The following is a 13,717-nucleotide window of genomic DNA, read 5'->3' as shown; positions in this document are numbered from 1 at the left end:
AAGACAGGAGAGGGGAGATTTGGTGATAGAAGCAGTTGATGTTCTTTTACTTAAAATTCACTCCAGGCTTCTGACTTCTACCTTTGCCTTCAAAAAGTCAGCAGTGCGACTGTTTTTTTGAAGGTCATTACCCCCTCCCCCAGCTGCTTTTTAAATTTCTTTTTTTCTCTTAGACTTTGGTATTCTGCTCTTTTACTATGTATGTCTGAAAGTGCATTTCTTTTTATTTATGATGCTTGGGATTCACTGGGCCTCTTGAAGACGTTCATTGATGCCATTCATGAATTCTGGAAGATTCTCAGCCTTTACTTTTTCAAATATTGCTTCTGCCCCATTCTTCTCCTCTTCTGTAACTCCAATAAATATATATTAAATCTTTTCTATCCACTATTTCTCTTGCCTTCTCTCTTTTTTTTTTAATCTTTCCATGCTTCATTTTGAATAGCTTTTTTTTCTTATATATTTGCTAGATGACAAATTCTCAAATAGAAATAAAAATAAATAAATAAAAAATAATGGGGGTATCTGGCTAGCTCAGTTCATACAGCGTGCAATTCTTGATCTTGAGGTCATGAGTTCCAGCCCCACATGGGTATAGAGATTATGTTAAATAAATAGAAACAAAAAAATAGATTACTAATTTTCTGTCCTATGTTGTCAAACTTACCTATTTAGCTATTAATTCTGGTTTGGGGTTTTTCTGGTAATTTTGAGGTTTAGAATTTCTTTCTTTTTTTTTTTTCTTTTTTAAGATTGTATTTATTTAGTTGAGAGAGAGAGCACAGGCAGGGGGAGTGGCAAGCAGAGAGAGGGAGAAGCAGGTTCCCCACTGAGCAGGGAGCCCAATGCGGGGCTTCATCCTAGGTCCCCAAGATCATGACCCGAGCCAAAGGCAGACACTTACCTGAGCCACACAAGTGCCCCAAGTTTTGGAATTTCTATTTGATTATTTTAACATCTGTTATGTTCATTTTTATAGCATCCTATTCTTTGCCAAAATTATGAATCTTGGCTTTCATCTCTTTGAGTGTAGTAGGCATCATTGGTATACAATCTGGGTCTCTGCTAATTCCAATATCTGGAGTGCCATTGAGTGTATTGTTGGTTTTTTGTTTTAGTTATTAGTTGTGTTCTTTCTTTCTTTCTTTCTTTCTTTCTTTCTTTCTTTCTTTCTTTTTTAAAGGGAGAGAGGGGTGGGGGTGGACAGAGCAGGGCAGAGGGGAGGGAGAGAAAATCTTAAGCAGGTTCCACGTCCAGCCCAACACAGGGTTCTGTCTTACAACCCAGAGATTATGACCTCAGCTGAAATCAAGAGTTGGATGCTTAACCACCTGAGCCACCAAGGTGCCCCTGTTTCTTGTGTTCCTTGTGCTATTTCTCACTCATGTTGTCTTATTACCTGTCTTTGTGCGCTGGACATCATAATTGAAATACTTGAAGAAATAATGTGAGTCCTAGGATATTTTTTTTCCATAGAGGATTTTCATTATTTTCTGCAAAGCATCTCAGGACACTAATAAACAAGATTACCCTAATCTAGGTGACCTCTCAGCCATCTCTTTTGAATCTGAAGTGCAAAAGCACTCTGAAGATATAGGCCTTATCCCTTCTACATCTTGACCAGGTAATTCCTCACTCCCTGGCTAGCTTTCTCAAGGTTTTAAAATGTTACAGGGGCACCCGGGTGGCTCAGTCAGCTAAGCGTCTGACTCTTGATTTCAGCTCAGGTCATGATCTCAGGGTTATGAGGTTGAGCCATGTGTTGGGCTGGGCGTGGAGCCTGCTTAAGATTCTCTTTCATCCTCTGCCCCTCCCACCCCTGCCCTTGTCTGCTCGCACTCTCTCTCTCTCTCTCCCCACCTTTCTCACTCTTTCTAAAAAAATAATAATAATTAAAATGTTTTTACAGGACACCTGCTTACTTAGTAATGTTCAAGAAATGAAATATTATTATAGATTACAAAAGAAAATGGATAATAATACTAATAAAAACAACAAGCAAAATATCTACTACTTTTTGAGTACTTCTATAAGCCACCCTTTTTCTTTCTTTTTTTTTTTTTTAAATTTTTTTTTTTTTATTTATTTATGATAGGCACACAGTGAGAGAGAGAGAGAGAGGCAGAGACACAGGCAGAGGGAGAAGCAGGCTCCATGCACGGGGAGCCTGATGTGGGATTCGATCCCGGGTCTCCAGGATCGCGCCCTGGGCCAAAGGCAGGCGCTAAACCGCTGCGCCACCCAGGGATCCCCTAGCCACCCTTTTTCTTAGGCACCTTATAGTTATTAATGTACGTAGATGAAAGTTTGGAGACTTGATTTCTCCTAACTTTACAATAGACCATCCAGGTGACCTTAGACAAGTCCTTGACTTCAATTCCCCCATGAAGGTCCCTCTCAGTTTTGAAATTCTGTTATTCAAATCTACACAGAATTCAACGTCCAGAGTGCCTCAAGAGGAATTTGACAATGGTAGTACCAGAAAGTAGTGGCTTAAAACAACACAAATTCATTATCCTATAGTTCTAGAGATCAGAATCCAGAATGGATCTCATTGGGCCAAAATCAAGGTGTTACCCGGTCTGTCTTCCTTCTGGAAGCTCTAGAGGTGGGTACATTTGTTGCCTTTTCCATCTTCTAGAAGCTGCCCACATTCTTATGGGCAGTGACCCCCTCGATCACATCACTCCAACCATATAAATGATATAAAAATCAAAATATTTAAGAAGAATAACAAAGAGGTTTGAAGGAGGTAAATATTCTAAGGTTCTTTGTACATGTCTTTTTTCTCTATGTAGAAAAACTTTCTCTCCTTTTCCACACACAAGTCTATGCAACAATGGCAGTATCAGTTCCAGAGTTCAAATAAGCACCATTTAGGAAGATGGCTTTCTTAGTTTCAGTCACAAATCTAAAGAGAAAGCAACTGATTCGCTCAATTTTTGTAGAAGTCTACTTTTGGTCCAATCAAGTTTGTCTAAGGACATGGAGTCATGGAGTAAAAACACAGCTTACAAAATCTACTCTGTGAGTTAGGAAAGGGTGAATTGTCCGTGAAAGGCAGTTGCTTTGAGCTAAGCAGATACCCCAAAGCTTGTCTAACACATTCCACCTATTGGATGACAACACGTAGACAGAGCTGATGGTTGGAGAAGGGAAACCCAAATCCATAAATATTTAGCACATATTATCATTCTGACTTACTTCAAGTCAATGCCGTAATATCCATAGGAATATGATTTTGATCCTAGTATACTGTGGGTCATATTTTAGCTCTATGCTTGCCAAACTTTAATTTTTTAAAAAAGGTTTATTTATTTGAGAGAGAAGCGCAAGCTGAGGGAGGGGCAGAGGGAGAGGCAGAGTGAATCTCAAGCAGACTCTGTGCTGAGCGGGGAGCCCAACTCAGGACTCAATCCCATTATCCTGAGATCACGACCTGAACTGAAACCAATAGTTGGACGCCCAACCAATCGCACCACCAAATTTTTAAAAATACCCCTATCATGTTAAACATGCACCCATAATATATGTAAATGTAAATATTACTTCTTAAATATTTTATTTATTTATTCATGAGAGACAGAGAGAGAGGCCGAGACATAGGCAGAGGGAGAAGCAGGCTCCCTGTGGGGGCCCCATGTGGGAGTTGATCCCAGGACCCTGGGGTCACGCCCCGAGCCGAAGGCAGACACTTAACCACTGAGTCACCCAGGCGTCCCCTTAAGGCATTTTATATTAACATTTTTATACCATGAACACCCATACAAATGTATAATTTTGAGGAATGAAATGAACATGATTTTTAAAAAGATCTCAAGCAAACTCCATGCTGAGCATGGAGTCTGATGCGGAGCTCGATCCCATGACCCTGGGATCATGACCTGAGACAAAATCAAGAGTCAGATGCTTAAGTAACTGAGCCACCTAGGCACTCCAATACATGAGATTTTTTAAACGTCTGGCTATTATAATGGCCCCATATCATTAGTGGATAGAAATCCATGTTTCAAATAGTCTTAAAATTCTTGGTCCTGCTCTTGTCAAATCTGATTATATCATCCTTGTTTTCATCTCCTTATGGAGCTGACAAAAATTCATTCATACTAGAAGTAGGTGTTGGCTCTGACACTTTCTTATCTTTCACTTATACTTTCATTATTAGTATTAGCTGTGAACCATGGTTTCTTAGGATTCTTTTTTAAGACACTTGGGCGTTTTGTGATGGTTAACTTAGTTACAGCGAGAAAAGAAAATCTGTCAGTCTCTGTAACTGGGCTCTCATAAACTGCAATATATCATACTACACAGCAAGTAAAGTGTATTAAGTGTCTGTATGAAGGAATCCCTTAGAATCCTCTGCGTTGAGGAGGAAGTCCCCCTCTTTCCTCAAGATTGCCCCCAACAGAAGCAATTATGTGGGAAGTGAAAAAAGTTAATGATTTAAAGTCCCTTATTGTTGGGCACCTTGTGGCTTAGTGGCTGAGCATCTGCCTTTGGCTCAGGTCATGATCCTGGGGTCCTGGGATCGAGTCCTGCATCAGGTTCCCTATGGGGAGCCTGCTTCTCCCTCTGCCTTCGTCTCTGCCTCTCTGTGCGTCTCTCGTGAATAAATAAATAAAATCTTCTTAAAAATTTTTTTTTAAAATTCCCTTACTTTCATGGACTCCTTCCATAATTTGTCTAACACTACTATTCTTCTCTGTCATACATGCTCCCCTTTGTGTTGGGTAGGGGTTGGAGTGGCAGCAGCCATATTTTTGCATCTAAGTGGAAGTTGAATGAGGGTTTATTTACATTTAGTTGGGATTTAATGGAAAATATTTATGAATATTTTTAACCATCCTGACATAAGAATGCTTTCCAGAAATATTTTTACTATCACTGTGCCACCTCATCCAGCTTCTGTGATATGAAAATGCAAAGCGAGAGGTCACGTGGTGATCTGAGCACGTCCAACCATGCTAGGGGCTGGAAGTATGTGGGTGCTGGAGGAGAAACAAAGTTCGAAATGTATGGAATCAGATACTGTTCTTTGGAAAATTAGTCTAACGAGACATGCAAAATTACAAGTGAAAGATTTGGTTCTCATTAATACTTAGTCAAAATGGAACTCTCCACTGGCAAGAATATACTACATAATGAGGCATATAAAATTATCAACTTGCCATATATTCTTTTTATGAGAAAATCATATGAAATTGAAATTCCTATGTTTCTTTTCTTCTTCTAAATAGCAATTTGCTTTCATACCTTATTTTGTATTCATAATTTTTTGTTATTTTTCTTTACAAAAGCTCCCAAAACATGGATATATCAACCCCCAGGAAACCTGAATTTGTACCTTAGTAACATGAAATCATTTGACAGATGAATTGAGGACACTATTCCTATATTAAATATTAGTTAATCTTAATTTTTCAGCTTTTTAAATAAAAAATAAATGTATGCTCTATTATCTTTCCATATCCCAATGAATATATATGCATACTCTGGAAATAATTAGTTAAACCGATTGCTATGGCTAAATAAGAAAGACTTACTGCAATGCCAGAGAAGTGGTGCATCACACCCTCGACTGCCCCTCCTTGGGCTTGAACTCATGACTCTGAGATCCAGAGTCACATGTCCTGTGGCTGAGCCAGCCAGATGCCCCAGTTCAAACACTGCACTTTCTGTTAACCAAATTCTGTCAGACTGAACCACATAAAAGAGCAGATTTTATAGGTCATAAGTGATCTAACATTGGAAAATTCATAGATTCACCCAAATATATCATTTAGAATGCATTTGGCTGCAAGTAAAAGAAACAAAACTCAAATTGACCTAAACAATAAGGAAATGTATTGTGAGGGTATCAGTGAACTCATAAAATTGACTACGGGAGTGAGAACCACTTCTGAAAACTTATAGCACGTGGTCATGCACACACTGCCAGGGTGACTAGCTATTGGCCAAAAAAGAAAAGTTCATCTCAATTATGTACAGAGAAAATACTGCACAGAAACATGTTCAAATGTTAATATTATTTTTGAGCAGTGGGATTATGAGTATTTTTAGTTTCTTATTTATGCATTTCTATGTTTTTAATATCACTGCAACATGTATTCATTAACTTTATAATCAAAACAGAATTTCAACTTTATTTTTTAAAATAGAAAAGCATAGAGGCACCTGGCTTGCTCAGTAGGTAGAGCGTGACTCTTGATCTTAAGGTTGTGAGTTCAAGTTCCATATTGGGTATAGCAGTTACTTTAAAATGAAATCAAAATGGGGTGCTTAGGTGGGTTAGTTAGTTGAGTGGTGGACTCTTGATCTCAGCTTGGGTCTCAATCTCAGGTGGTGAGTTCAGGCCCCACCTTGGACTCCATGCTGGGCGTGAACCCTACTTAAAAAGAATAATTAATAAATAAAATGTTTTTAAAAATAGAAAAGCATAAAATTAAGATTTTTAAATGCAAGGGCACCTAGATGGCTCAGTGGTTGAGCGTCTGCCTTTGGCTCAGGTCATGATCCTGGGGTCCTGGGATTGAGTCCCGCATTGGGCTCCCCACAGAGAGCCTGCTTCTTCCTCTGCCTGTGTCTCTGCCTCCATCTGTGTCTCTCATGAATAAATAAATAAAATCTTTAAAAAAAAGATTTTTTTAATGCAGTATAGCCATACCTTGGACTCAAGATGGAGCTTGGCATTTAGAAACCTATAATAATAATGAATCACACACCCGATTGAAAAATTAAAATATGTGAAGTCTACACTGTAGTTTACCAGAAACTATTTTTCAGCACTTGTGTGAGAATGTGTTTAAAAACAGATATTTCGGGATCCCTGGGTGGCGCAGCGGTTTGGCGCCTGCCTTTGGCCCAGGGCACGATCCTGGAGACCTGGGATCGAATCCCACATCGGGCTCCCGGTGCATGGAGCCTGCTTCTCCCTCTGCCTGTGTCTCTGCCTCTCTCTCTCTCTCTCTGTGACTATAATACATAAATAAAAATAAAAAAAATTAAAAAAAAATAAAAACAGATATTTCTCACCATAGTTTTATTTTTTAATTTTTTAAAACATTTTTTAAAATTTTTATTTATTTATGATTGTCACAGAGAGAGAAAGAGAGAGAGGCAGAGACATAGGCAGAGGGAGGAGCAGGCTCCATGCACCGGGGAGCCCGATGTGGGATTCAATCCCGGGTCTCCAGGATCGTGCCCTGGGCCAAAGGCAGGTGCCAAACCATTGTGCCACCCAGGGATCCCTCTCACCATAGTTTTAAAGTGCATTGTTTGCTACAAGTGGTCTTCTTTTGTGCTATTTGTAAAATGCATTCATCTTTCTGTTTTGCATGATTTATTTCTGGAAATTACTGAAGATGTGAAGAGCTGGACTTCAGCAACATACAATAACATTAATATGAGTGAAAGTATTTTTCAATATTAAAAACTGTTTGTTTTTTAAAGTAGGCTCCATGCCTGGCGTGAAGCCCAGTCTGCAGCTTGAACTCAGGACTCTGAAATCAAGACCTGAGCTGAGACCAAAAGCCAGATGCTTAGCTGACTGAGTCAAGCATCCCCAAAACTGATTTTATGGAGCTAATAGAACTCCAAATTAGTAATCTTACCATTTTTAATACAATTTATACAGCAACTAAATAGATTCTGTATGAGAGAATTTATTCGTCCTACAATCTAACAAATATATATTTTTAAAAGATTTTATTTATTTATTAGAGAGAGAGAGAACACAAACAGGGGAGCAGCAGAGGGAGAGGGAGAAGCAGGTTCTCTGCTGAGCCGGGAGTCCAATGTGGAGCTCGATCCTAGAACTCTGGGATCATGACCTGAGCCAGAGGCAGATGCTTAACTGACTGAGCCACCCAGATGCCCCCCAACAAATATTTTTAATGAAACTACTGCATGGGGGCCACTGTAGTAGATAGGAATGAGTAATGCAAATGTAGCGAGAAGACTTCAATATCATGCAGCGAGAAGTGGCATGGTAAGGTGTAATGTGACAAATCTTGGTATGAGACCCAACTCGGTCATTTGATATTCAGCTGTGCCATTTTGGACAAGAGTTACTGAACTTCAATGGGACCTGTTAAAAAAAAATAGAAATCATATATCTACTTCAAATAGAGGAATGGAAAGCAGCTAACAATTTTTGAGCAGTTAGTATTATGTACCAGCCTCTGAGATATATGCTTTATAAGCATCAACTCAAATTACAAAACATATGTACAGTGTGAGAGATGAGAGAGCTGGTAAATCCTTAGAAGTACAAATATCACATTGGAATCTCTGGCAATATGTGTCAGTCAGAAACTGGCAGGAAAAAGATGGTATACTCGATGGGGAAATGGAGTAGAATGTGATGGAATAACTATCTATGGGGGTTTGGACAGGGTTAAGAGAAACTAATAGAGGATGATGAAGCACTGAAGGGCAATCCTGAAGGGATAAAGGGAGCAATCAATTACTAAAACTCAGAGGGGAGAGAGAGAGAGAGAGAGAGATCTGTAGCTGTTGGCTACAGCTACAGAAGGCTGCCTAAATCAGCTGTAGCCTTCAGGCCTACAGTGGAGAGAGCCTAGAAAATAAATCTTGATATTACTTTTCCTTTGACCTTAGGTCTTCTGGTAGGGTCTTCCATTGGTTGAACCTAACTGAAGTCAGAGGGGAAGAGGTACCATTGGTATGGTCAATAAAGGTCACCCACTAGAACAGAGAGCAGCATGGAAAGGATGGGATGTAGATCTGGAGAAGCAAAGGAGAATAGTATCTAGCACAGAAAGTATAGAAATGAGCAAATGTTGCCTCATATGTATGTTCTCCTGTGGTGTCAAAAAGCCGCAATCCACATTTTTGGAGATTCTGCTCAAAAGTGATGAGATTTAAAATGTATTAGTCATCTCTGGTTAAGCTTTTCTCATGACCAGTTCAGTGATGAAACTGTCCAGTAGTGAGCATAACCATTCTTTAAAAATGCCTCCTTTTCACTCAAAGTCAGGAAGCAGTGTTTCATCTCACCAGCTAGGTAAGCTATTATGGAGCATGGGTTCTGAGTAGGAAGCTACTGAATCCCCAGCTCCATCTCATTTTCATAGACCCTCCTAAAATGAAGCTAATTCTGCCTTTTTCTGTATGCTGTCTCCCTTTATCGAGAAACAACCCCAATTACATGGAATCCAGGAACAGAAATACCTGGGGTGAAGTTCTAAACTACCTCCGCACTAGGCTCCGATAATGGTAAGATTGGTCTTGGAAGAAGCAGGCCTGAAGAAAATGAACATAGGTGATGGGGAAGGGAGTAGTGATGATAATGATGATAAATGATATATAAAGACATCACACTTCTTATACTGTGAATTCCTTGAGGTCAAGGAATACATTTTTCTCATCTTTATATTCCCATAGCCTCTGGAAGAATGCTTTACTTGAATAAGATATTTAATGAATGTTGGTTGAATTGAATTGTTAAAATGAGTCCACAAATTTCAGAGATAAGAAGGACCTATGAACCCAAGTCCCCCAATCCCTGTTATTTTGTTTTTGTTTTTTAACAAAAGAGGAAACCTAATACTAAACAGATTGATGGTAAAACAGTGCTGGTCCCACCATAAAAATCTCTGAATAAACAAGTGAAAGAAATTAGAACTGAGATACAGGTGTTTATTAGATAGCATTGAAAACAAATGAGACGGGAAAAATTGTAAATTGTTGAAAAACGTAGGTTCGTTCAATCTCAGATCTGTAGAATTTTCGTTTAAATATTTCTCTTTTATTAAGAGAATAGATTTATTTATTTATTTATTTATTTATTTATTTATTTATAGGAAAGTGTGAGCAGGGGAGTCCTCTCCAAAGGGAGAGGGAGAAAGAGAACCTCAAGCCGACTCTGCACTGAGCATGCTTGATTTCATGACCCTGAGATCACAACCTGAGCTGAAATCAAGAACCAGATGCCCAACTGACTGAATCACCCAGGTGCTCCCTCCTTTAAATATTTCTCAAATACTTTCTATTCTGCTGTTATTATCCTGACCCAGACCTTCATCACTACAAATATCCAGTACAGATCATCTAAGTCCAATGTGCTAATTTTACAATGGAGAAAAGTGACTTGCTCCAGAATGTGGTAGAAGGAATGCATTTTCTTTCCTCTTGAAGAGCCATTTTCAAGGTTTGTCTAAAGTGAGAATAGAACCCTCATCTGTTGGCAAACACTTTGTTGCCTTAGTTTCCCTAACTTCCTTTGCAGCTAGGGTATCATCGACTTGGTTCTGGCCAACGTACATTACATCTTCAGTACTTACTATCTTATAACTGGAAATTTGTACCTAGTGATAGGTCTTCTTTAAAGTAGAGTTGGAATGTGTAAAAAAAGTAAAAGGTAAAAGAAAAATCACTGTGTAGAGGCAACCACTATTAATATATTGGGTAATTTTCTTTGCGTATTTTCCTTTGCTTCTTTCCCTGACTGGAAGTAACTGTGTATTTTGTTACATGCCATAGAAAACTGACATAATGATAGAAAAATGTAGACAATGCTGAAAAATAAGAAGGGAAAAGTAAAAATTAGCGTTATAACTTAGAGACCATCCTATTACTATTTCGTGTATATCTTTCCAGATACTTTGATGCGTAACTGACTTAGCTATTGTTCTCTTGTTGAAGTTTAAGTTGTTCACAGTAGTAAGTTGTTTCACTTATAGATGCTGCAACAATAATCACATTTCAGAATAATTTTCTAAAGTTTGTGGCTTTGAGGCATTTTATTATAAAAGCTGGCACTCATATATACAACTAACAGGAACTTAAAATTCATCATGTAATTACTTCATTTTTTAGCTTGACCATCTAGTAAATCTTTAGCTTCATTGATTTTGGCTGAAATAAGGAGATCCTCTCCTGTCTGGGTGATTTAAAAGCATAATTCCTTGATGAGCACCTCTTATTTTCCCTTATTGGCATAGTCTATTAATGCTACTTCTGTTTCATCCTTTTGGGTTCAAACTCACCTTTGTAATAATGACCACGGAAGATGAATTTTGACAGGTTTTGAAAAACCTGTTTTACCTGAGGCTTCATATGTTTCATGGCTTGCAAAATATAAAGGCCTGCAAACCCTGCAGCAGCAATGGTCAGTCCAACTGCTATCATTGTATTGGCCGTGGCTCTGGTTCAGCTCCCAGGTCTCCGCTGAGAGCACAGTTCATCCCAGCCCAAAGGTCACAGCCGCCAATCCCATGCCTCTCCAGAATAATTTTTTTTTCCAGAATAATTTTTAATGACACATGGAGCCCCTAGATTTTCTGTCAAAGTTATTATAAATACAAGGAAGTCATCACCAAGGCATTAATTGAATGTCTAATTAGTTATTAACATGTTATTAAATTAGCATATTTTCTTGGGGTAAGTCAAATGTATGATTTAATAATGTTGAATTTATTTATTTATTTTTAAGATTTTATTTCTTTATTTGAGAGAGAGAGAGAGAGAGAGCCAGAGAGCTTAAACAGGGGGAGCAGCAGAGACAGAGGGAGTTCACTTAACCAAATGAACCACCCAGGTGCCCCAATAATGTTGAATTTAATGTGCTGATTATATTCTTCATAGTATAGAAGTCTTCTTAGGAAATCTATGCAGATAGGACATTTATTACTCTTTTGTAAGAAGTGAGCAGCTTATCACAATTTTTAGCTATTACAGACTTTTCTAGTTGTTTATATGTGGGGTTTTTTTTGATATTTAATCAGTCAAATTTGTGATTTATTTGATGCAAAGTCTTTCATAACATGATCCCCCAATCACAACATTGTTCTTCCCTGAATCCCTGCTTCCCTAAATCATAAGGACCAGCTGGGCTGGTGCGGGAGGTCTGTTGTCTGAAACTCTAAATGTCACAGGAATCAAGGGAGCATGCCAAGTGCAGAGTTATATGGATTGCTGAGCTGAGTGAGCTGCAAAAGAGAATTCTTGATCTTCAGACTGAGGGTGCAGGTCAGAGACAGATATTAGACGTCAGAGAATTGTGCCAGGAATTAAAAAGCCAGGGACCGAAGAGTGGAGAAAAAAAGATCTGACAAAGAGTCTGCAGTCTGAGCCTGTCTAATATACCCAGTTGGAAGCTGTTACTTCTGGATTTATTGCACTTACCTCCATGTGGCCCAAGAGGGTGTGTTCAAAGAGTCAGGAGCAGAGGTGTCACCAACATGTCCCTCCTTGCCCCTCTAGCTCACATCCCTCCTTAGGTTCAGTAGTATCACAGCTTCCCTATGTTAACAGGTCGAAGGCTCATGTATTAGTTTCTATGGCTGCTGTAACAAATTAACACAAACCTAGTGGCTTAAAACAACACAGATGTATTATCTTATAGTTTTGGAAATCAGAAGTCTGCACTGGCTCTGCCTGGCCTAAAATCAGGGTGTTGGTGAGGCAGGGTTTCTTTCTGGAAGCTTTAGGAAAGAGTCTATTTCCAAGCCTGTTCCATAAAAGACCAGTCTTCAGACTTAAACAAATGTCTAGAGGACATTGGCTGTTTGATTACTGCACAAAGGCCCCCTCGCCTGCACACAGAAATCCCTTTTGAAAACCAAGCAGCCCTAAGTAGGGCACATTCTGCAAAACCTGCTTCAGATGTGGCCATGGAGACAAATGGACAAGAACTTCCCATAGGACAAAAACTGGGGTCATGGAGAGGAAGGGACAAGAATTCAGGAGAGAGGTCTCTATTGTCCCAACCCCCTACTCATCCCCAGGCCACAAGAATACCAACTGCCAGATGGGATAACCTAGGAACTTACCCCATCACCAGGTCAGGGAGTCTTTGCAATTATTGCTCTGCGAGATTTGATGATTGCTACGAACTAGAGCCTGTTGTTTTCTTCCTATTCTTCCTTTTTTCAAATAGATTTAAAGTATATGGGTATATTGGCTACCCTATTCCTGCTCCACAATTTATAACAGGAAGATTGGAGGACAGATCACTTGTCTTTTAGTTTATAGGCTACCAGACCATGAGGAATTATATATGGACATTATAAATAGGACTGAGAATTACCCAGATATTGTGAACTCTGAGCTGGATGCAGAAAGAGGGAGAGCATGGGGAGGGGCAGAGGGAAATGGAGAGAAGCAGGCTCTGCCCTGAGCGTGGAGCCTGACGTGGGCCCAATGTGGGGCTCCATCTCGTGACTCTGAGATTATGACCTGAGCCAAAATCAAGAATTGGAGACTTACCCAACCACCGAGCCCCGCACGTGCCCCATCTGGGTCTCACTCTTAAAGGAGTGGCGTGCTCTCTCTTTTCTCTTTTCCTTTTCGCTGTTCAAAATGTGATGACATTGAGCCTCCTGGGACCCTGGAAACCAAAAGAACACCATAAAGATGGATAGCGGAGCAATAAGATGGAAGGAACTTGGGCCCCAGACACTATGGGGTGATATGTCAGATTTTTACATGAAAGAGAGATACCCTTTCACCTGTAGAGCCAGTATTATTTTCCATCTCTGTTTGTGTGGCTGAATCTATAGCTTAACTTTCACAAACAGGTTGAGTCTGAGGTACCCCTAGAAAGTTTCTAATGAAACATATCAAACATATGCAAAAGCAGAAAGAACAGTATAATAATGTCATGCATACTCACCTTTGGCTTCAGCAACTACCATTTCATGTTATTTCATCTCCACCTGCACGTCCTCCTCTCTCCACTGGAGGACTTGGACGC

At 39.4% G+C, this 13,717-nt stretch overlaps 1 pseudogene; it reads right to left on the bottom strand.

Moving 5' to 3' along the window:
- Positions 1–10,828: 10,828 nt before the first annotated feature.
- On the bottom strand, positions 10,829–11,088 carry LOC112922193 (mitochondrial import inner membrane translocase subunit TIM14 pseudogene; annotated as a pseudogene).
- Between the last annotated feature and the right edge of the window lie 2,629 nt (positions 11,089–13,717).

Source organism: Vulpes vulpes, chromosome 16 (genome assembly GCF_048418805.1).
Source record: "Vulpes vulpes isolate BD-2025 chromosome 16, VulVul3, whole genome shotgun sequence".
NCBI lineage: Eukaryota > Metazoa > Chordata > Mammalia > Carnivora > Canidae > Vulpes > Vulpes vulpes.
The sequence above is the reverse complement of the archived record's forward strand: the minus strand, read 5'-3'. Positions and strand labels throughout refer to the sequence as shown.